This window comes from Chiloscyllium punctatum, unplaced genomic scaffold (genome assembly GCF_047496795.1).
Source record: "Chiloscyllium punctatum isolate Juve2018m unplaced genomic scaffold, sChiPun1.3 scaffold_131, whole genome shotgun sequence".
Lineage (NCBI taxonomy): Eukaryota > Metazoa > Chordata > Chondrichthyes > Orectolobiformes > Hemiscylliidae > Chiloscyllium > Chiloscyllium punctatum.
The window spans coordinates 278,994-301,329 of NW_027309865.1; the positions used below are offsets into that span (position 1 = coordinate 278,994).

Consider the following 22,336-nt stretch of genomic DNA (forward strand, 5'->3'; position numbering starts at 1 on the left):
TCTGGTTCACCTCTGGGTTCTCTGATGTCCACTTGTTCAGTATCTAGCTTCCTCAGTCTCTCATGTTTGTATTTTTGCTCTGTATAGTATTTTACTATTACTTTCACAGCTGTTTTGTAAATGAATTGAAAAATGTAGAGCTGGAAAAACACAGCAGGCCAGGCAGCATCCGAGGAGCAGGCGTATCAACGTTTTGGGCATAAGCCCTTCTTCAGGAATGTAAATGAATTGTCCACTGCTGCCCGGCTCCTGACCATATGCTGTTCCATTATCAGGTTATTTTTTCCACAATATCTTTGACAGTCAAGAATTCTTTTTTCCAATAAGCGAGTGCATTTTCCTTCAATTTAACAGTCAAATTCTGCACCATTTTCATTCCCTGTAATTCATATTGCACTCCCTGAAACATCAACTGTGTATTTCTCCTTCCACAGAAACCAGCGATCAATGCCAAAGCCTTGTTGCCTGTGGAGAGGGTGATGTTTGACTGCCTTGTACTGCTGCAGTTTGTATGGTGAAGGTGCTCCCACAACGTGGTTGGGTAAGAGTCATTACAGATTATTCACTCAGCGATATTGAAGAGTAGAAGATATCTGTACAAATCATCATGGTTTTAATTTCACAAAAATATTATTGAGAAGTTTTGACATAAGGCTACAGCTGGAGAATATTGTGTCCAGTGACCAAAACGATTGCCAAATAAGCAGTTTTTCAAGAATGCCTTAAAGGAAGAAAGTAGATCTTAGAGAGTCAGAGTGGGGATTCCACACCATGTTCCCTTGGAATCTGTAGAAACAGTCACACAGGTGAACTCAAAAATAAACACATCATTGAGAGTCTGAACTAAAATGAGTTATTGAGATATGAAAGGGTGTGTGGTGCAGGGAGATAGGAATGATTACAGCCAGGAATTAATTCAAAGGTGCGAAAGTAAATTGTTGTTGCTTGCAAATGGGAGTCTTTTGATTGATCAGCAATGATCAGTTTTGGTACAAGTGAGCACATCGGCAGTAGAGTTTTCAATATTCTGGAGATTATAGGGAGGGTGAATGTGGGATGCTGGCCAGGAGTGGGTTTAGATAATGAAATCTAGATTAACAAAAGGAATGAATGAGAGTTTCAGCAAATGAGCCGAGACTGTGGTGAGGTCAGGTGATATCACTGAAGTCGAAATAGTGGTCTTGGAGGGGGTCTGGCCTCAGCCTCACCTCATTCAGCTGTTTATCAGTTTGTGAATCAAGTCTGTAACGAGCTCAGGAACTGAGTGGCCCTGGCAGAACCCAAACTGGGCATCGCTGAGCAGGTTATTGCTGAGCAGTTGCTTGACAGCAGTGTTGATGACACCTTCCATCACTTCACTGCTGAGCGAGTGTGGGCTGATGGAGGGGAATTGGCTGAGTTGGATCTGCCCTGTGTTTTTGTGTTGGAACATGCCTGAGCAATGTTCCACAAAGTCAGTAGGTGCCAATGTTGGAGCAGTACTTGCCTTGGTGGGCAGCAATTTCTGGAGCACAGCCAACAGTATTATTGCCAGAATATTGGCAGGGCCCATACCTTTACACTGCTTATCCATTTCTTGATCTGATTGGAAATGAGTTTTCAACCAAGTCGATTCATATCTGTGATGTCAGGGACCAATGGAGAAGGCTCATCCACTTGGCACTGCTGGCTGAAAATCGCTGCTAATGCTGTCCTCTTATCTGTTGCATGAATGTGTGAGACCCCTCCATCTGTAAGGGTGGGGATATCTGTGATGCTTCCTCCAGTGAGTTGTTTAATTGTCCATCACTATTCTTGACTTGGTGTGGCAGAACTGCAGAACTCCGATCTCATCTGTTGGTTATGGGATCACTTAGTTCTATTTGGTGTTGCTTGTGCTGTTTGGCATGCAGGTTTGGTCGCTGCACCAGGTTGGCACCTCATTTTTAGGTATGCCTTGTACTGCTCCTGGCATGCCCTCCTGCATTCACCATTGAACCAGGGTTGGTTCCCCAGGCTTGATGTTAATGGTTGAGTGGTGGATATCAGGCCATGAGATTTCAGATTGGGCTGGAGTACAGTTCTGCTGTTGTTGGCCCGCAGTGAGGCAGAAGTTGCAGGGTCAAGCGGGCTGATTTTGTGGTTGTATTTGCTAGTGCATTGGTAGATGTAATGTGGTCCATCCAGTTTCATTCCTTTGTTGAGACTGTGTAGTGATTAATACAATGAGTGACTTGATGGGCCACTGTCGGGTTTCTTTCCCTCAAGGACATTGTCAATGGTAGAAAAACATCCCCAATGGTTCCATGGCAAACAGTAGATTCTTCATTCCAGTTATCCTTTTCTTGACTTCAGAGCCAACCTCTACCGATTTTGGGATTCAAACCTGAACTTCAGTTGTATATTTTAATATTCTTGATAAATGATAAATACGACAGGTTTGTTCACTTATTTTTAGAATCACTATCACAGGTTTTGTTTATTGTTTTGGACATAAAAACACTGTCCATTATCCTGTCTCCTCCATCCTCCCCTCCAACAACAAGAGTGAGGAGCACATGGAGTTTCTCTGTCAATAACATTGAGATAATCCGATCAGCTGCCTCTGCTTCTTCCCTCCCTCTCCACTCGCCCACCAAGCCAAACTGCCTCACAAGGGTGCTCCTCATTTTAGTCCTAAACTTGCATTTCCTCGAGTCCTTTGTAAAGCCTTATTAGAGGTCATCTTGACCATTTACCCTAGTGTAGCTAAATCATGGACATTCCAAATCTCTGTCTAATCCTCCTGCTTGTGACCACCCCACACCCCCCGCACCCCCACCTTGCAATTCACAGATATTGTTCCATGATCTGTCTGTCTGTCTTTTTTGGTTAGGTCCTTCTCTCCCATTCTGCTAAATCCTAATATTTGGCGTCACCATCATTGGAAAATCCTGCTCCGTCTCCACTCTCCCTTTCCTTTCTGAATTCATTGTATTTGGTGTCCCTCCAGGATCTATCCTTGGTCCGTCCTGTTTCTCACCTACACACTGCCAGGAGGTAACATCGCCCAAAAGCACCGTGTTAGGTTTCACATGTACACTGACAATGTCCAGCTCTCCCTCCCCATCATCCCTCTCCATTACCCCACTATTACTCAGTTATCAAACTGCTTACCACGCTTCGATTAGCTGCAATTCACTCCAATGAAACACTGTAATTGTTAAACCCATTGCCTTCAGTTGTTATTCCAAATACATTTCCCTTACTGCTGTGTCCCTCCCTCTCACTGGGAGGTGGCTGAGGCAGAACTACATTCTTCACAATATTGTTTTCATATCTGACCCCAAGGTGACCTTCTGATCAGACATCTATACAATCACAAACATCAGGAATTCCAATCTCTTAAACGTTGCTTATCTCCTTCTCACCCCAGCTCCATTGCTACTGAAACCCTAACCTGTGTCGGTGTTGCCTTTAACTTGACAAATCTGAAACAGAGCCCTTGATTCCGCGACTGATCCAGAATCTGGTTCAAGACTCACCTGTAATGGGACACATCCTCTCCATATTTACCCTGTCAAACCTCGACAGAATCCTGTATGTTTCAGAGATCAGCTCTCAAAGTCCAGTGAGTAGATTCCCAACTTGTTCAGCCTTTATTTACAGGATAATCCCTTCAAAAAGGATCTTCTCTCAAATGCCTCCAATAAACTGCTCTGTTTCGTTAACTAAAGCGACCAAATCTGTTCATGTTACTCCAGTTGTGTTCTCACTCGCCATTTGTTTAGTTGCCCTAAGGTATATACTCCAAACTCTTATATTGAAAACTCTTTGAAATAAGGGACAGTATTCCATTCCCTTTCCTGATTCCACGTTGTAACTGTGTGCTAGCTTTGTGTTTCCTGCTCATTCCCCCCCCTCCCCCCCCCCCCCCCCCCCCCGTCCCATTCTGGTGCAGCTTTCTACAGTTTATCCCAAGTTATGCTCCATTTGCCAACTTGTTGCACACTTTTCCTGTGAATATCTCTCTGTAAACTGTTTATAATCCTCTTGGAACATTCCTGTTATGCCTTTTCTAGATTTTCCCCCTCATTTTTTGAAACATTTACTGGGAGCACTGGGCAGTGGGAATCATGCTCAGTTGCTATGTTTTCAGGGATACTCTGTTTAATGACTGGGAGGAGCTTGCTGCCCCTTGGTGAGCATGGAGACAACTTGCCCATCAAGGTGCATGGGCCTTTCACACCCCATGTCTTATTGTGGAGGCACAGCGGCAGCACAGAAGAAAGAAAAGGAAGCAAATCCTGCTCTCCATATCTGACTGAATCTTGGATCATTCTGTCTCATGTTCAGTCACATGAAGTCCCAAGGTGGAAACTCATAGAAACCCACACAGATTTGCCCCTGAATTGCCTGCTGACCTCCACCAGGGGTAATGTGTACAGTCAGGACGGCATGGTGGCACAGTGGTTAGCACTCCTGCCTCACAGCGCCAGAGACTCAGGTACAATTCCCGCCTCAGGTGACTGACTCTGTGGAGTTTGCACATTCTCCCCGTGTCTGTGTGGTTTCCTCTGGGTGCTCTGGTTTCCTCCCACAGTCCAAAGATGTGCAGGTCAGGTGAATTGGCCATGCTAAATTGCCCATATTGTTAGGTAAAGGGGTAAATGTAGGGGAATGGGTGGGTTGTGCGTCAGTGTGGACTTGTTGGGCTGAAAGGCCTGTTTCCACACTGTAAGTAATCTAATCATCCTATGCCAGGAGGAGGGGATTGTATAAGTTTCAAACTTGAACTGACAGTGACGGATTTTACAAACTTGTATTACAGGTGTACATTCAGATGGTCATCTCAGTCATTGTAACGCCAAACTCTGACAGAATTACTCAATACTTCAGGACCTGGATATTCATATTGTGTGAGGGTATTGTGTTCCAGATCAATACCATTTGCTGAATAAAAGTTCTCCTTTGAATCAAACCATCCTCTCAATAGATCTTCCCAAATCTTCAACATGTGTCCTGTAATCCTTGTATAATAATAAGGTTTATTATTATAATGTGTAACTTTTGTAAACCGCTCTGTCACAGCTCCCCACAATTTCCTTTGCTACAAGGATAATACTCTGTTTTTCCAAACCGCTGATTCCCCAATGTCTGTTTGCTCTCTATAAGGTACACATCAGGATTGTGTTGGAACATTCTCCACTTGCCTGCATCAGTGCACCCCCCCCCCCCCCCCGCGCAACAATATTAAAGAAATTGAACATCCTCCATGATAAAGCACTGTACCTGAGTGTTTTCCCATCCACCACCTTCAGCATTCTCTCTCCCCACCCTCGAGGGACAGTGGCATCTCTGTGTGAAAGATCAAGTCAGCATTGTCCTCCCAGACCATAGGACTGCTCTCTCATTAGAGAGATGTCGGTGGTGGTTAACCTGAAGGTTACCACAGCGCAAGAAAGGGGATAGGTTGAAAAGGAGAGTCCATTAATTGTGGATGGTTATTCTTGATGTGTATTAGCAACACACATGTCACATGAGTAATTAATGTTAAAAAAGCCCCACAAATTCTCCAACTAAAATCCCCCATTCCTTGAACTATCCTGGTAACTCTCCTGTGCTCCCTCTCAGGGACCCTGCCATCCTTCCCAATGTGTGGGCGATCTGTGGTTCGCACAGACCCAGCTGCTCTGTGTTCCTGTGGGTGATATCATAGAGCAAAAGTCCCACTAAACCTCACTGTCTGGAAGTGAGTGAGAGACAGAAATCCCGATGGCATTTCAGATATATTTAGGAACACACTTGCAAGGCCAAGGCTGACAGGTCTATGGGCTCAGTGCTGGAAAATGGGATTAAAATAGTGAGCTGGGAGGTTTCTTTACAGCATAAACCCAATGGACCACAAAAACGTTTTCTGTCATGTCGACCACAGATGCATAATATAGGAATATGACAAGCCACAATAGAAACCAGGTCAGAGAAGGTGATATTAGAATACATGATTGATTAATGTTTTTTTTTGGAGGAAAATGTGACAGAGGTTAAGCGGGACATTGTGGAGCTCAGGGTTCAGGAATCTGAAATAAAAATGGGTTATCCTGAAGGTTGGAATTAAAGAAAGGCACATCGCAGAGATTTGAGAGGGTGGACAAGATTAAAGATAGGGAGGGTGTTGAGACTGGAGGAGATTTGAGATTGGAAGATGTTGCATTGATTGAGATGTTTTTGATACCAGAGATCGTGATAGTTCTGAGGCTAGAGAGGAATTATAGAGATAAGGATGAGTTGTTCCCTTTCCCAACCCGACCTCTTTACTGATAATGATTGTTTCTCTGTCATCATCTGCCATTGCCTCCATAGGCCTGCTGCAATGAGAGTACGCAGATAGTAAGTTCCCGTTAAGGCCAAGGCTGGGAGGCGTCGATAATGCTGCGTGATCTGAGAAATTGAAGCTCTGATCAAGAAAATGAAGAAAGGATAAGGCAGGTACAGACCATGTGGTTTGAGTGAGTCCCTAGAGGACTATAAGGGCAGTAGGAGTATACTCGCAGGAAACCAGGATGCAGAAAAGAGGACATGAGATAGCTTTGGGAAATAGGTTTAAGGAAAAACCAAAGAGAATCTACAAATACACTAAAGACAAAAGAATAAGGAGGCAGAGAATAGCGAACCTCAAAGATCAACAAGACTGTCTATGGAACAGCAGGAGGTGGGAGAGATTCTAAGTATTTCATGTCAGATTTTACTGAAAGGGGATATGAAAGTTAGAGAAGTTGGAGAAATAAATAGTGATAACTTGGCAAGTGTACATGTTACAGAGGATGAGGTACTGGATGACTTAAAATGCATAAAGGTAGATTAATCCCTGGAATCTGATCAGGTGTATCCCAGAACTTTGTGGGTAATTAGAAAAGCTTTTGCTGGGCCCCTCGCTGCGATATTTGTATCATCAAACACCACAAGTGAGGTGCTGGAAGACTGGCGCCATTATTTGAGAGATGTGGTAAGGAAAAGCCAGGGAACTATAAACAGGTGAGCCTGAAGTCAGTGGCAGAGAAGTTGTTGGAAGGGATTCTCAGGGACAGGATTTACATGTCATTGGAAAGGCAAGAAATAATTAGGGAGAGTCAGCATGGCTCTGTGCATTGAAATCAGTAACTTGGACTTGAGAAAGACAGAGTTTCACATAACACACTGGTTAGCAGGTTCAGTACCATAGAATTCTGGCGGAACTAGCTGTTTGGATACGGAATTGGCTGGAAGGTCAAAGAGTCATAGATGGACAGCACAGAAACAGAGACCCGTCAGTCCAACCAGTACATGCTGATCAGATATCCCAATGCAATCTAGTCCCACCTGTCAGCACCCGGCCCATATCCTTCCTATTCATATACACATGAAGATGCCTTTTAAATGTTGCAATCATAATGGCCTCCACCACTTCCTCTGGCAGCACATTCCATACACGTACCACCCTCTGTGTGAAAACGTTCTCTCTCAAGTCTCTTTAAAGTCTTTCCCCTCGTACCATAAACCTATGCCCTCTCGTGCTGGGATCCCCCATGCCAGGGAAAAGACTTTGTCTATTTATCCTATCCATGCACCTCCATGTTTTGATATGCATCGATAAGATCACCTCTCAGCCTCCGACGCTGCAGGGAAAACAGCCCCAATCTATTCAACCTCTATTCAACCCCCAGCCGAGCTCAAATCCTCCAATCCTGGCAACATTCTTGTAAATCTTTCCTGAACCCTTTCAAGTTTCACAAAATCCTTCCAATAGGAGGGTGACCAGATTTGTACGCAACGTTCCAAAAGTGGCCGAACCAATATCCTGTACAGCCACAACATGACCTCACCTCCTGTACTGTATACTTTGTCCGATAAAGGAAAGCATACCAAATGCCACCTTCACTATCCTATCTACCTGCACTCCAAGGTCTCTTTATTCAGTAACACTCCTCAGGACCTTATCATTAAGTGTATACGTCTTGCTAAGATTTGCTTTCCCAAAATACCACTCCTCAGCCCATTCACCCATCTGATCAAGATCCCATTGTACTCTGAGGTAACCTTTTTCACTGTCCACTACACCTCCAGTTTTGGTGTCATCTCACTAACTAAACCTCCTATGTTCACATCCAAGTCATTGATATAAATTATGAAAGGTAGTGGATCCAACACTGAACCTTGTAACACTCCACTCGTCACAGGCCTCCAGTCTGAAAAGCGACCCTCCATCACCACCCTCTGTCTTCTGTCTTTGAGCCAGTTCTGTATCCAAATGGTTAGATCTCCCTGTATTCCATGAGCTCTAACCTCACTGAGCAGTCAGTGTCATAGTGGAGGGTACTTTTTGGACTGGAAGCCTGTGATGAGCAATATGCTGTTAGATTGGGTGCTGGGTCCACTGCTTTTTGCCATTTATATAAATGATTTCTATGTGAATATAGGAGCTATGGTTAGTAGGTTTACAATAGACACCAAAATTGGAGGTGCAGTGGACAGCAAGGTTACCAGAAAGTACAATGAGACTCCGATCAAATGGGCTGAGGAGTGGCAGATTCAGTTTAATTTAGATATATGTGAGGTTCTGCATTTTGGAAAAGCAAATCAAGGCAGGACTTCTACACTTAATGGGAAGGCCCTGGGGAGTGTTGCTGAAATAAGAGATCTTGGAGTGCAGGTTCATAGTTCCTTCAAAGTGGAACCATAGATCGGCAGGGTAGTGAAGTAAATGTTTGGTGTAATTGCCTTTACTGGTCAGTGCATTGAGTACAGGTGTTGTGACGTCATTTTGCGGCTGTACGGGACATTCATTCAGCCACTTCTGGAATTCTGCTTTCATTCCTGGTCTCCCTGCTATTGGAATGATATTGTGAAACTTGAAAGGATTCAGAAAAGATGCAAAGATGTTGCCAGGGTTGAGGGATTGAGCTTATAGGGAGAGGCTGAATAGACTGAGGCTGTTCTCACTGGAGAATCGGATGCTGAGAGGTGACAATAGAGGTTGATAAAATCGTTAGGGGCATGGATAGTGTAAACAGCCAGGGTCTTATTCCTGTTTAGGTGAGTCCAAAACCAGAAAGCACAGGAGTGAGGGAAAAGATTGAAAAGGGATATTAGGGGCAAAGTTTCAAGCTGAACGTGGCACGTGTATGGAATGAGCTGCCAGAGAAAGTGTGGAGGCTGGTACAGTTACAACATTTAAAAGCCATCTCACTGGATATGTGATTGGGAAAGGTTTCGAAGTCTATGGGCCAAGGGCTGGCATGTGGGACGAGATTAATTTAGGATATCTGGTCAGCATGGACAAGTTGGACTGAAGGGTCTGTTTCTGTGCTGTACATCTCTCTGGCACTAATAACTTAAAATTAAGATAGGTTTCTCTTTTATGGAGAGTTAGCAGAAGGTCTGACAATTCTCCTTGGAGCTGAGAAGGTTAAGCAGTGATTTCGACCAGGAGTTGATTTGTTTCCAGGATATTTCATTTACAGAGAGACAGAGTGAGAAATTTTTAACGTCACAATTTTTAGTAACTATTTTCAGGTAACTGGCAAATAATGCAGAGGAAAAATGTGAAGATTATTTTACTCACTAAGTTCTGAGCATCTGGAACAGTTTAAAAGACAGCTGGATGCAGATACAGTAGTTATTGTCAAAACAAATTTGAAATGTAACTTTTTTAAGGAAGGATTTGGAGGGCTATGTCCAAATGGGAGGTGAGTTGGGATAGACTGGCACCATCTCCAGAGGGAGAGAGTACAGCCCCAATGGGCTGAATAGCCTCCAGTCCCTGTGTTCTGTGATACTGACCCATTCACTGTGAATGATGAAGCCCATCACAGGGCAGAGCCGTTGAGATGTACAGCATGAAAATAAACCCTTTGGTTAAACTGGTCCATGCTGACCAGATATCCCAACCTAATCTAGACCCATTTGCCAACACTTGGCACATATCACTCTACACCCTTCCTATTCATATACCCATCCAAATGCCAAATGGTTTAATTGTACCAACATCGTCCACTTCCTGACAGAAGATTCCATACATGCACCAACCTCAGTGGGGAAAAAAAATTGCCCCTCAGATCCATTTTAAATTCTTCCCCTCTCACCTTAAACCTATGCCCCCTCATTCTGGACTCCCCGACCCCAGGGAAATGACCTTGTCTATTTATCCTACCCAGGCCCCTCATGGTTTTATAAACCTGTATGAGGTCACCCCTCAGCCTCTGATGCACCTGGGAGGATCCCACCACTCAGGTCACAATGGGGCCTGGCTGATTGACATAGCTTCAGACCAATAGGAGAGTTGGCATGATCCTCCAGCCAATGGGAGTGAATGAGGGGTGGGTCCAGCAGGCCAACACCTGACCATCAGCTTTGCAGGCGCAGTGTCACTGTGAGGGGGGACTGAATGTGAAGGAGTGGGAGAGACAGCAGATACTGGGAGAGAGATGGAGTTAGTGTGGACTGGGAAGGTTGATAAACACTGTTTCAGTCTGCTAGACCTGAATTAGATACTCCGGGTAAATTAGAACCAAAAGAACTGCGGATGCTGTAAATCACACACAACAACCAGAAGGTACTGGAAAAGCTCAGCAGATCTGGCAGCATCTGTGAAAAGAAATCAGTTCGCATTTTCGATCGTGACACTTCCTCAGGAACTGACGTTACTGAGAAAAAAAAAGTCTGTTTTTATGCAGAAGGTTGGGGTTAAGGAGTAAATGATAGGTGGGGATAGAGTCCGAAGAGAGAGATAGGAGCAGTTGGACAAAGGAGTGAATAATGATCGGACGGGGGGGAGGGTGAATAGCTGTTTATGGGGACTGTTAGTGACTAACCATAGGTAGTGTGTACTGGAAGGCTATGCAACAACAAGGCCTGGTATGTGGGGTAGGGGGCAAAGACACCAGGACGTGGGAGAGTTCAGGACCTAAAATTATTGAATTTGATGTTGAAGCCAGAGGGTTGCAGGGTCCCCAAGTGGAAGATGAGGTGTCGATCTTCCAGCTTGTGTTAAAGTGTGCTGCTGGAAAAGCACAGCAGGTCAGGCAGCATCCAAGGAGCAGGAGAATTGACGTATTGGGAATGTCAGCACTTCATCAGAAATGTGGGTGGTGGAATACGGCTGAGAGATAAATAGGGAGGGGTGTTTGGGGTTGGGGAAAGCGAGCTCGGAGGCAATAGGTGGTTGTAGATGGAGGGTAGTGGTGAGAGGGTGGAATGAATAATTGGGAAGGAAGATGGGCAGGTAGGACTGTTCAAGAGGCCAGTGCCGAGTTGGAGGGTTGAATCTGAGATAAGTTGCGGAGTGGGAGATGAGGAAACCTTGATGCCATGTGTTTGAAAGTTCCCAAAGTGGAAGATGAGGTGTTCTTCCTCCAGGTGTCGGGTGGCTCGGATTTGGGGATGGAGGACTTGCATGTCCTTGTCAGCGTGGTGGTGGATGGGGTGGGGGGTAGGCGAAATGGTCGATCACAGGGCGGTGGGGTTGGTTGGTGCATGTGTCCCAGAAATGTTCCCTGAAATATTCCAAAATTTGGCATCCTGAGAGTAAGGGACACAATAGGTGAGGTGTTTGGGTGGGCAGGGAAATCTCTGCTGGATGTGGGAGGATCCAGTGGTGCCTTGGATGGAGTTAAAGGGAAGGTGTGGGCACAGGTTTTCCACCTCTTGCAGTGGCAAGCGAAGGTGCTTGGGGTGGAGGGTGGGTTGGTGGGGACCGTGGATCTAACGTGGAAGTCACAGAAGGTATGGTCTCTGTGGAATGCTGAAAGGGGTGGGGAGGGGAAATATATCTCAGGGGGTTGGATCTGATGGTGGAAATAGCAGAGGATGATGCATTGTATCTGGGTGGAAGGTGAGGATGGTGGGATTCCATCTTTGTTGCATTTGGAGGGGTGGGGTTCAAGGGCAGTGGTGTGGGAAGTGGAGGAGATACACTGGAGGGCATTGTTAACCATATGTGAGGGGAAATTGCAGTCCTTGAAATAGGAAGCCATTTGGTATGTTCTGAAGTGTTCTTCCAGCTTGCATCAAGCTTCACTGGAACACTGCAATAAGCATGAGACAGAGATGTTGGACAGGGAACAGTCTTGTGTGTTAATGAGCAGGCAACTGGAAGCTCAGGGTCTTTTTTTGCAGGCACAATGTAGATCATCAGCCACCATTTCCATCACCGCCACTGAGATGCTGGAAGGTTCCTGTCTCCTCCATTAACAGCTTTACAACTTCCCACTCCTTTATCTGTCCAAATGTTCCTGTGTCTCTTTGGGCTCTGTCCCCACCTATTATTTACTCTTTAACCCCTATCTCCTCTAGTCCAAAGATCTGTAGGTTCGGTGAATTGGCCCAGCTAAGGTTCCTGTAGGGTTCAGGGATGTGCATTAGTTCGGGGGAAATGGAGACTAATAGAATAGGAGAATGGCTCTGGGTGGGATAAACTTCGGAGGGTGGGTGTGGAATTGTTGGGCCAAAGGGCCTGTTTCCTGAAGGGATTCTAATTTTCCCAGCTGTCATCTGTTCTGAGGAAGGGTCACTGGACCCGTGATAACCCATGGTGTGTGCAGGAGGAGGAAAGGGGAGAGTGGCAGCAGAAACCAGATGAAATTTATCCGTGTAGACTGGGAGGGTTTATTTACACTCTGCAAGTCGTTAGTCTGAATTAGAAACTCTTGGTCCCACGTTTGCAGCAAAGGGGAAGATGGCTTGGGCCTCAGGTAGTGAGAAGTCCTGGGTTATAGCCGCCATCGTTATTTGGGGCAAGGTACAGCAAGGAGCATGCACATGTCCTCTTCCTGGGTGGGGGCGGGGCGATTTGAAGAGGAGCATTTACACATCAAACACATACCGAGAGAAGTGTTTGTCTTCACTATTCATCTTGCACTGACTGTGAGCTTTGTTTTGTGAATTCATTTTATAGGATATTAATTGAGAATAATTGAGACTGGGATCTCAAAAAAACAAGGTTCTACAGTCAGCGGAGTCCTCAGGATCTGAATATCATTGGCATTTAACTGTGGAATGAGAAAGGTTTGTCTGTTCTGTCTGTGGGAAAATATCTTCAATATTTTTGTCAAGCCAAAAGCAGAAAGATGTTCAAGTTCATGGTTGGATCACCCTTGGGCTGTGTGTTCAATCCTTGGCCCTGCAGCTGTGGAAGGAGGTATTGGCGTGAGAGAGAGCACAGATTTAACCAAATTCCACCTCTCCTTTTTGCAGGAACTGTCAGATTTAGTCTCAATCATCCACTTTATAATGTTAATCTGTAAACACCCTACTTCTAATTCTCTGCAAATTTCTCGTGGAATCAAATTCCAGCACCATTTCAGGTGGAACGTTCCAGATTCTGACAACTGTCTGTTCATTCAGAAACTGCTAAAGTCCATTTTGACTCTGGGGTTACAAAGGGATGAATTGAAAGATGCAATGCTGGTCTGAGCTCCCATTGAGATGCATTAGAACAGTACAGGAGGCTGAGGGCAGTGTAGGTGTGAGCAGACAATGAAAATGACAGGGCTGCACTGTGAGGGCTGCTTGGCTCAATGAGAGTGTTTTGGAGTTGGGTGTAAATAGTGAGGGGAGACAGGGAGAAGGTGAAGCTGAAACTCCGTTTTAGTTCAGGCCTTTCAGAAATTCAGTCCCAATGGGAATAGCCAATTTGTCAGTGATACCTGTGGAGTATTTAAGTTTTTAAAGTATGACATATCAGCTTAAGTAAAGATTTTTTTTGTTATAATAATGGACATGTTTGAAGTGAAGGAAGGTTACTCACTCATTTAAATTCTCTTAATGGGAGTAACTAGATGAATGTAGAGAGACGTTGTGACAGGAGCCCTCAGACCCGTGGTGTGTTCCTCTTGCACAATGTGTGAAATAAGGGCAGCTTCCAGTGTCCCTGACGGCTATTTGTGCAGGAAGGGTTCCCATCTGCAGCTACTGGGAAACTGCCTTTCAGAGCTGGAGCTGTGAGTGGACTCACTGTGGAGCATCTGCAATACTGAGAATGTTATGGACAGCACGTTTAGTGAGTTAGTCACACTGCAGGTGAGGGTTACACAGGCAGAAAGGGAATGGGTGAACATCAGATCAAGTAAAAGGCTCAGGAAGTGAGTACAAGAGTCCCCTGTTGTTATCCCCTTCTCATACAGATACTGTATACCGCTTGGGATTCTGTAAGGGCGGGAATGGGTGGGGTGGCTTCTCGGGAAATCAGCATCAGCCAGGTTCATGACACCACAGAGAGCTCTGCTGATCAGAACAAGAGGAATGAGAGTGGCAGGGCTATAATGACAGGGGATTCAATAATCAGGGGTACAGCCAGGCACTTCTGTGCCCACAGACAAGGATCCAGGATGGGATGTAATCTCCCTGGTGCCAAGATCCATGATATCATGGAGTGGCTGCAGGACATTCTGCAGCTGGAGGGTAAACAGTCCATGGTCGTGCAACACACAGATACCAAGGACATTGCTAAACAGAGGGCTGAGGGCCTGAAAGATGGACATAGGGAGAGCAGAGATGCATTAAAATGTAGCTCCTGAAATGTAATAATGTCAGACTTACTTCCAGTGCCATGTGCTAATGAGAGCAGGAATGAGAAGGTAGATCTGCTGGATGTGTGACTGGGGAAATGGTGTACCGCAGAAGGGTTATGATTCTTCAGGCACTGGGACTGTTTCTGGGTGGGACCTGTACCAGCCTGACCGGTTACCCCTGGGCAGAGCTGAGACAAATCTGGTGGGGGATTTTGCCAGTTCGATTGGTGAGTTTGTAACTAGACTGGCAGGGAGATGGGAACGAAAGTGTAGGCTTATATGGGTCAGATTCAGGACAGGGAATGGGAGGTAGAATATTAGTGATGTAGTTAGCGGCTCAGAAAGCCAAAGGAAAGGAGGATTAAACGAAGATTGAGTCCCTCTTCATCCATCAGTCCTGACATCCCAGGAAGGTGAGTCAACAAAATCTGGAGCTGTTTACATGTCTATGACTCTGTGCTTCAGCAAAATGGGGGAAATCTGCAATAAAAACAGAAAGTGCTGGAGATCCTCAGCAAATCTGTCAGCATCTGAAATGGTGACAGATGCAGGAAACATTGCAGCCTTGAAGAAGTGTTTAGATGATCACACCAAGCAGGACAATATCGATTACACGCTGAGTGCCAGAACGTGGGACTAGCATAAATAGGTGCTTGATGACCAGCATGAATACGATGGGGCTGGAAAGTTGACGTTTCAGTCAGGGCTATTTATCAAGACTGACAAAGGGTCCCGACCCAAAACATCAACCTTCCTGCTCCTCTGATGTTGCCTGACCTGCACCTCCCCAGGTCCATATTGTACAGACTCTGACTTCCAGCATCTGCAGTCCTTAACTATCTTCACATCCCAGGACTCATCTGGTTATCCTCCTTTACACTCTCTCAATAAGCAGGAGAGCCTTCCTTGGAAAAGGGGAACAAAGGTGTATAGAGTACTCCAGGTGTGGTCTCACCAAGGCTCTTCCAGAAAGGGATCCCTGTCCCCATCTTCTCCATAATGGTCATCAAGCGCACGTGCCTGGTGTGATCATCTAAACACTTCTTCAAGGCTGCAATGTTTCCTGCATCTGTTACCATTTCAGATGCTGCCAGACCTGCTGAGGATCTCCAGCACTTTCTGTTTTCTCTGTTATAGAGTACTGAAAGGGGGGATTTGCAGTTGAGAAATTCAAATTGAACTTCATGTTACTGGATCCATGCCGATCTGAATATCATTGACCTTTTCATCTGGATGGAAAGGTGGTGTATTCTGTCCGTGGGTGAATATTTCAAATGTCTGAGTGACTGGAAAAAGTACTGAGACAGCGAAGTCCATGTAAGTGTGGGGACTATGGAGAGAGATTTCATTGGTTTTTGAAAGTCTAAACAATCATGGCACATTTCCCTGGAACAGGTAAGCCACAGATTGGTTTTGTATGAGGACAATTAGCCATGAAACCAGAAAGACAAAAGGATTCCTGCATCATGGAAAAAGCTATGAAAATGGGATTGTTGTAATGGAGTGAATTATCGATCATTGATTGTAATCCATTGGCGTTGTCACATCGGTTCCAGCGCCGTGGGGAAACACGGGAAATTTGATGAATGCAGTGTAGGTTTCAGTTATTCAACTGGAAAGGTGAAGAAGAAATTTACAAGGATGATGCCAGGTCTCAGGGGTCTGAGTTACAGGGAGAGGTTGGACAAGTGAGGACACTTTTATTTAGCAGAGGAAACTGCGGGGGAATATTTTATAGAAGTGTATAAGACCATGAGAGGCATGGGTAAGGTGAATGCACTCGGTGTTTTTCACAGGGACTCAAGGATTGGAGGGCATCAGGTTAAAGGTAGAGGAGAAAGAATACAAGAGAACCTGAGGGGCAACTGTTCTACACAAAGGTGGTATGTATATGGAATGAGCTGCCAGTGGAAGTGGTTGAGGTGGGTATATTAACAACATGTAAAAGACATTTGGACAAATACATGGATAGGAAAGTTTCAGAAGCAGATGGGCCAAGTGCAGGGAAATGGGGTTAGTGTGGATGGACAATCTGATTGGCATGGGCCAGTTTGGGCCAAAGGGCCTGTCTCTGCTGCAGGACGTTACAACTCTAAGTGCATTTTCTAATTTTCCCCCTAACTCTGTTGGTATCCTGGGATGTATTCCATCAGGGCAATGAGACTTGTTTATCTTTATCTCCATTAGCTTGCCCAGCTCTCACTCTTTCGTGATAATGGTTGTTTCTTGGTCTTCACATTCCTCAGTCTCCTTATCAATTACTGGCATGCTCTTCGTGTTCTCCACTGTGAAGACTGACTGCTGTGTGCTCATATTCCTGAACCCTGCTGGATAGGAATAACTAGGCACAGAAATCTGAGAGGTCTTTTTTGAGTCTTTTATTGATGAAACATGGCAGGTACATGGATAGTGTACATGCAAAATGCCTTCAGGCAGCATCAGGTAACTCCCCGCCTGTCCGATGTACAGCTCCCCTTCTTATACCTTTTGTGGTTTGTGACTTTGAATACAGACTGTCTCTCAATATTATCTCCATGGCAACGGCAGTTCAAAAGTCTAGTTCAGTTCAGCACTCTGTGGTTAAACCACACTCCCCTCCCCCACGCCCCCGTGGCTCCCTCAAGTACCTGACAGGTGCTTCAGTTTCAGTGGGGCTCTCTATCAGGATTCTGATGTGGAGAAGCCGGGGTTGGGGTGGGGTGGACAAAGTTAAAAACCACACATCACCAGGTTATAGTCCAACAGGATTATTTGGAAGTACAAGCTTTTGGGGTGTGCTGTGATTTTTAACTTGATCAGGATTATCTCTATGGTAACAGTTACGTGCTTCAACAATTACAGAGGCCATATGTTCCCCACACAATAGGTTTCCCTCTAGCAGGGTAAACTGCTATTCTGTCCCTGGGCATAGCTACTCATCACTTTTTATCCCCAATTCCATCACACTTTTTCTGTTGAGCTTGGAAGTTTTTCCAATCTCCGAATTTATCCTTGGTCTTTGCCAATTTGTATGCCTTCGACTTCAATTTCATAGACTCCCTTATTTCCTTCGACATGGCAGATTACTCCTTTTCCTGGTCCTTCCTTTTCACTGATATATATTTTTGCGGAGAAATTTGAAAAATTACTTTGATATTCCTCCACTGTCTGAGAACTGTCCCACAGTAAAGTCTTTGCTTCCAGTCTGCATTAGCCAACTCCTGCCTCATCCTATTGTAGTCTCCTTTGTTTAAGCACAGGATCTTGGGATTAGATTTAATCTTCCGCTTTCCATCTGTGTTCTAAATTCAACCAGATTAATGACAAGTCTTTATCAGATTACGAGGGGAGGTGATGTTTCCTGGGTGTTTTGGTTTCATTGTCAGTGACCTTGGCTTTGTAAAAAAAGTCCAGGATAGATATTCACAACAGAGTATTCTGGACGGTGTGAATGTACTACACAGTCTAAAACCATAAATCACTGTCTCCCCTCAGTTTAAAATTGCAAAACCATTATCTCCTACACACTTCCTCACTACCTAAGTTTGGAACGCTAATCCACCTGACTATCCTGCTGTTTCTGAAAATCTCCTTTGGTGAAGGTGGTGAGTTTTGGATTCATCTTTCTGGTTATTACCGTATGAAGATAAGCCCTGGGCACAGGAGAGGCAATGCAGCCCTTCGAACCAGCTCCACCATTTAATTCGGTGATGATTGAGCTCACATCGATCTCAGCTGGATTTTCCCGCCTGCTCTCTCTCACACTTCAACCCATTGCAAATTAAAAATCTGTATCTCTTCATTAAATTGGCTCACGTCTTGGCATCCACCGCATTTTGAATAGGGAATTCCACAGATTCACAACACATTGAGATAGGTACATTCTTCTTCATGAGAATAGAATAGAATCCCTATAGTGCAGAAACAGGGTATTCATCCATCGACTCCACACCAACCCTATGATGAGCATCCCATTCAGACCCACTCATTCCCTGTAACCCTGCATCTCCTGTGGCTAATTGCCTAACCAGCACATGCATGGACCCTATGAGCAATTTGGCCTGACCAATCCACCTAACCTGCACATCTTTGGACTGTGGAAGGAAACTGGAGCATCGAACAAAACCATGCAGACATGGGGAGAATGTGTATACTCCACACAGTTGCCTAACGCTGGATTCAAACCCGGGTCCCTAACGCTGTGAGGCAGCAGTGCTAGTCACTGAGCCACCTCTGCTTAAAATCTGCTGCCCATTATTAACCTCCCCACCCCACAATTGGCTGAATGTATATTCCTTACGTCAGAAGTCCGGGTGTCTAAGCAGATGTCTCAGTAAATCCCAGTGACAGCCCACATGTCCTGTGTGTCTGAATGGATATCCTACACGCAACACCCTCCAGCCCACACTTTCTTTCACTTTCCAGGGACAGGTCTCTAGAGGCTTCATGGGGACTACAACTCCCACAGTCCCTGAGGCAGGGACCACATGTGTGTGGGGAAATATATGTATATTCTGTATATGTACAGAATGTGGGTGGGTTTTGGAGCATGTTCTTTGGGTTAACTAGTGGAAAGCATTTCACACTGTGATTGGCTGGAGAAGGGATGCATCTGCCGATGGTATTGATCAGTTGGGGGGGGGGGTCAAAGTGACACTACACCCAGATGGGACCAAGTTCCATTCGCAACTTGTCATAACACTGGGAATTGACCAATGGGAAACAAGGAAGAATCTGACCCATTCTCCCAGTCTGAAGGTTCCTCTTCTGTCCAGGATCTGCCACCTCCCTTTCTGTTTTATTTTGTTTCATTCTGCTGTTGTATTATTGACTTGCAGCAACTGAAGGGAAAGGAAGTGAACCCAGAAAGGGTGCAGAGTCTAACTAGGGACGGGAAGTGGTGCCGTGGATCTGTTTATCAGTTACTCCATGAGAATGTAGAGGGTGTACATTAGCGGGTAGTAGAGTCAGAATGGTGGGAGAGAGTAAGTGGGCTGGAGGGTTACAGCTTTGGGGGAAGAAAGGGGATATAGATATTCCACAGAAACTAGAATTGTCTGTTCTGAATTTCTAATCTGTACATATTCCTTTATTCAGGGTGCTAGATAGTGAAGATTTGCAGACTGAAATCTCAAAATCATGTGCAGATTGTGATAAAGTTAACCAGCATTTGAAGAACCAAAGATGGAGAATCACTCGGCCAAAATCCTGCAACACTCTCTCCCAGCATTGTCGGTCTATCTGCGCCAAATGGACTGTGAATGGTTCAAGACAGCAGAGGTTCCCATCTTCTGAAGGGTAACTAGAGATGGGGAATACAGGCTGACTGAGCCAGTGATGTCCATATCCTGGAAATGGGTTCTATCTCTCATTGCTGAAACCCAGTTGATGTTACTGCAGGGTGATGAGGGATGCTGAGTGCATCCTCCAGGAAGAGCACCATCATATTACCCCTGCCTACACCCACACAGCAACGTCACTGGAACAAAAGGCAGTGAAGCCAAAGGAGGACTTAGATACAGTTCTTCAAGGTAAAGTCATGAAAAGGGATTGGAACGCAGCAGGAACAGGAGACTGAGCAGGATGGTCAGCTGTTTCCCATTGAATGGTGGAGCAGGATTGAAAGGCTGAATGGTCTCCTCCTGCTGCTATCTCCCAGGTATGTATATAGCCATGGAGCCCGGGTAGGAAGAAGGGGGCAGGAATTCTCCAGGAGATTGCACTTCCACAACAGTTTTCAGTGAGGGATGGTTTGATGGATTTTATTTAACATTTATCTTTAACACAAGGTTTGTAAATTTTGGTTTTAAAACGTTGTAAGAGCTTTTTGCACCGCAAGCAAAATTAAAGAAAATAAATTGAACTGTTTGAATATAACAGTTTTAAAGCGTTCAACCTCCTGTAAAACAAAATCCTGTCTATTCCCAGACACCGTCACTTTCCAGCAACTCAAACTCCATTACGCGCCAAGCAAACCATTACAAGTGACAGAGTGAGAAGGGACTAAATCAAAGTAGAGTTGTGGGGAGGGGGCAGGGGTGGAGATAAAGTACTGTATCCCCTGCGGTGCCCACCTCTATCTAAAGGCATTGAGGGCATTGATCCACACTACATGCTCCTTCTCCAAGGACACCCTGCTGTGTAGCCTTTATCCTCAATCATAGAATAAAATCCCTACAGTGTGGGAGGAGAGCATTGGCCCATCAGACCCCACCGACCATCAAAAGAACATCACGTCCAGAGCACTCCATCCCTGTAACACTGCATTTCCCATGGCTGATCCACCTCGTCTGCACAATCCTGGATCCTGTGAACAATTTAGCACAACTGATCCACCTAACCTGCACATCTTTGGACTGTGGGAGGAAGCCAGAGCACGTGGAGAGAATGTGGGAACTTCACACAAGCCGTTGGACAAGGCTGGACTCCAACCTTGTGCCTGGTGCTGTGAAGCAGCCGTGCTACAATCACAATTTAAATCAAAACAGATGATCCCTGCTCATTGTCACATTGCTGTTTGTGGAGACTTACTGCCCAGAGAGACATCCTGAGGTTCAGAAAGTGGCAATGTAAGTTCAGTCACCTCCAGCCCAGTTAATGTGATTAACAACAACACCATCAATCCTCCAGCAGTGTCATCATGTACAAGGTCCACTCCTGACTCTGATGGACAGTAACATCAGAATCAGAATCCTGCAGTCCACACGGATCAGGGGGTTGACCACTTCCCTGTGAGCACTCACTGGGCTCTCAATCGTGTTGAAGACGCCGCAAATCCCTTGTCACACAGAGGGGTGAACAGATCCTACCCAGCGTGAACCCGCTGGAGTCTCGGGGGCAGGATGAATCACTGAGTCTGTATCCCCTGGGATCCACAATCCCCGTTTATTTCCTTCTTCCACTTTCATTCGGGCTATTGAACTCTCGGTTTCAATCCTTTCTCCTGTCATGCTCTTCAACATGTCCATGTGGGTGGACTAGAGGCAGCTGGGAAGTGGGGATGAGGCGGAAACACGAGGAGAGGTGACAGCAAAGACAGTTCTCATTGTAACGGCAGAGTTTCTCTGTGACACAGTGAGTGGTGAGGCACCTGAGATTGTGGGGGGAGGCAGATTCAATCAGGGATTTGGTAAGATACTCAGACAATGACCTGTCCATCTGATTGTTAACTCAGATAGATAGATAGAAAGATGCACATTTAGATAGCACCTTTGATGATCTAGTGCAATGAAGCATGCTTCCAACCCAATGACTTCAACCACAAATCTCTGAAAACACAAACACAAAGCTTTCTACTTGTACCAGGCTGTCTCTGAGCCTCCTCTTTTCTTGAGAAAAGCGTTTTGAGCTGTTCAGCCTTTCCTGGTGATTATAACCGCTATGTTCCTTTAGGAATTGTGACTGAACCTTTACTTTCCTGTTCCTTGTGAGTGATGAAAGGAGCAGAAACAGCTCCTGACCTGTGACGGGTTTCGGTTGGAGTATTTATATTTACAAATCCATTCCCACCCTCACATACAGTGTGAAATTGATGTAAAACTGAAGGAAAGGAGTGAGTGAGCACCCAAAGAATCATATGTGTGAGTTGAATGAACCTGGCATGAGGAAAATGGGACAACACTCGCAACTAGTTAGAATCACAGAATCTAGTGGGTGCAGAAAGAGTCTATTCTGCCCATCGTGTCTGCAATGACCTGCTCACCCACCCTACCCCCATATCCCCACATTAACCATGGCTAGCCCAACCCACCTAAATTGCACACTGCGACCATGTTAGCATAGCCAATCCAGTAACGTTACACATCTGTGGGAGGGTCACAAATGACTCTGACACAAATGCTCTGCTTTTCAAA

General features: G+C 45.3%; 1 long non-coding RNA gene across 2 annotated transcripts; it reads left to right on the plus strand.

The window, feature by feature from the left end:
• Nucleotides 1–448: 448 nt before the first annotated feature.
• On the plus strand, nt 449–20,346 carry LOC140471628 (uncharacterized). 2 transcript variants are annotated; one of them, XR_011957117.1, is made up of 3 exons: nt 449–541; nt 4,790–4,877; nt 19,581–20,346. It is a non-coding gene; the product is annotated as an uncharacterized lncRNA (long non-coding RNA). The 2 variants fall into 2 exon arrangements; XR_011957116.1 differs by lacking the exon at nt 4,790–4,877 and adding an exon at nt 16,301–16,387.
• Nucleotides 20,347–22,336: the final 1,990 nt, after the last annotated feature.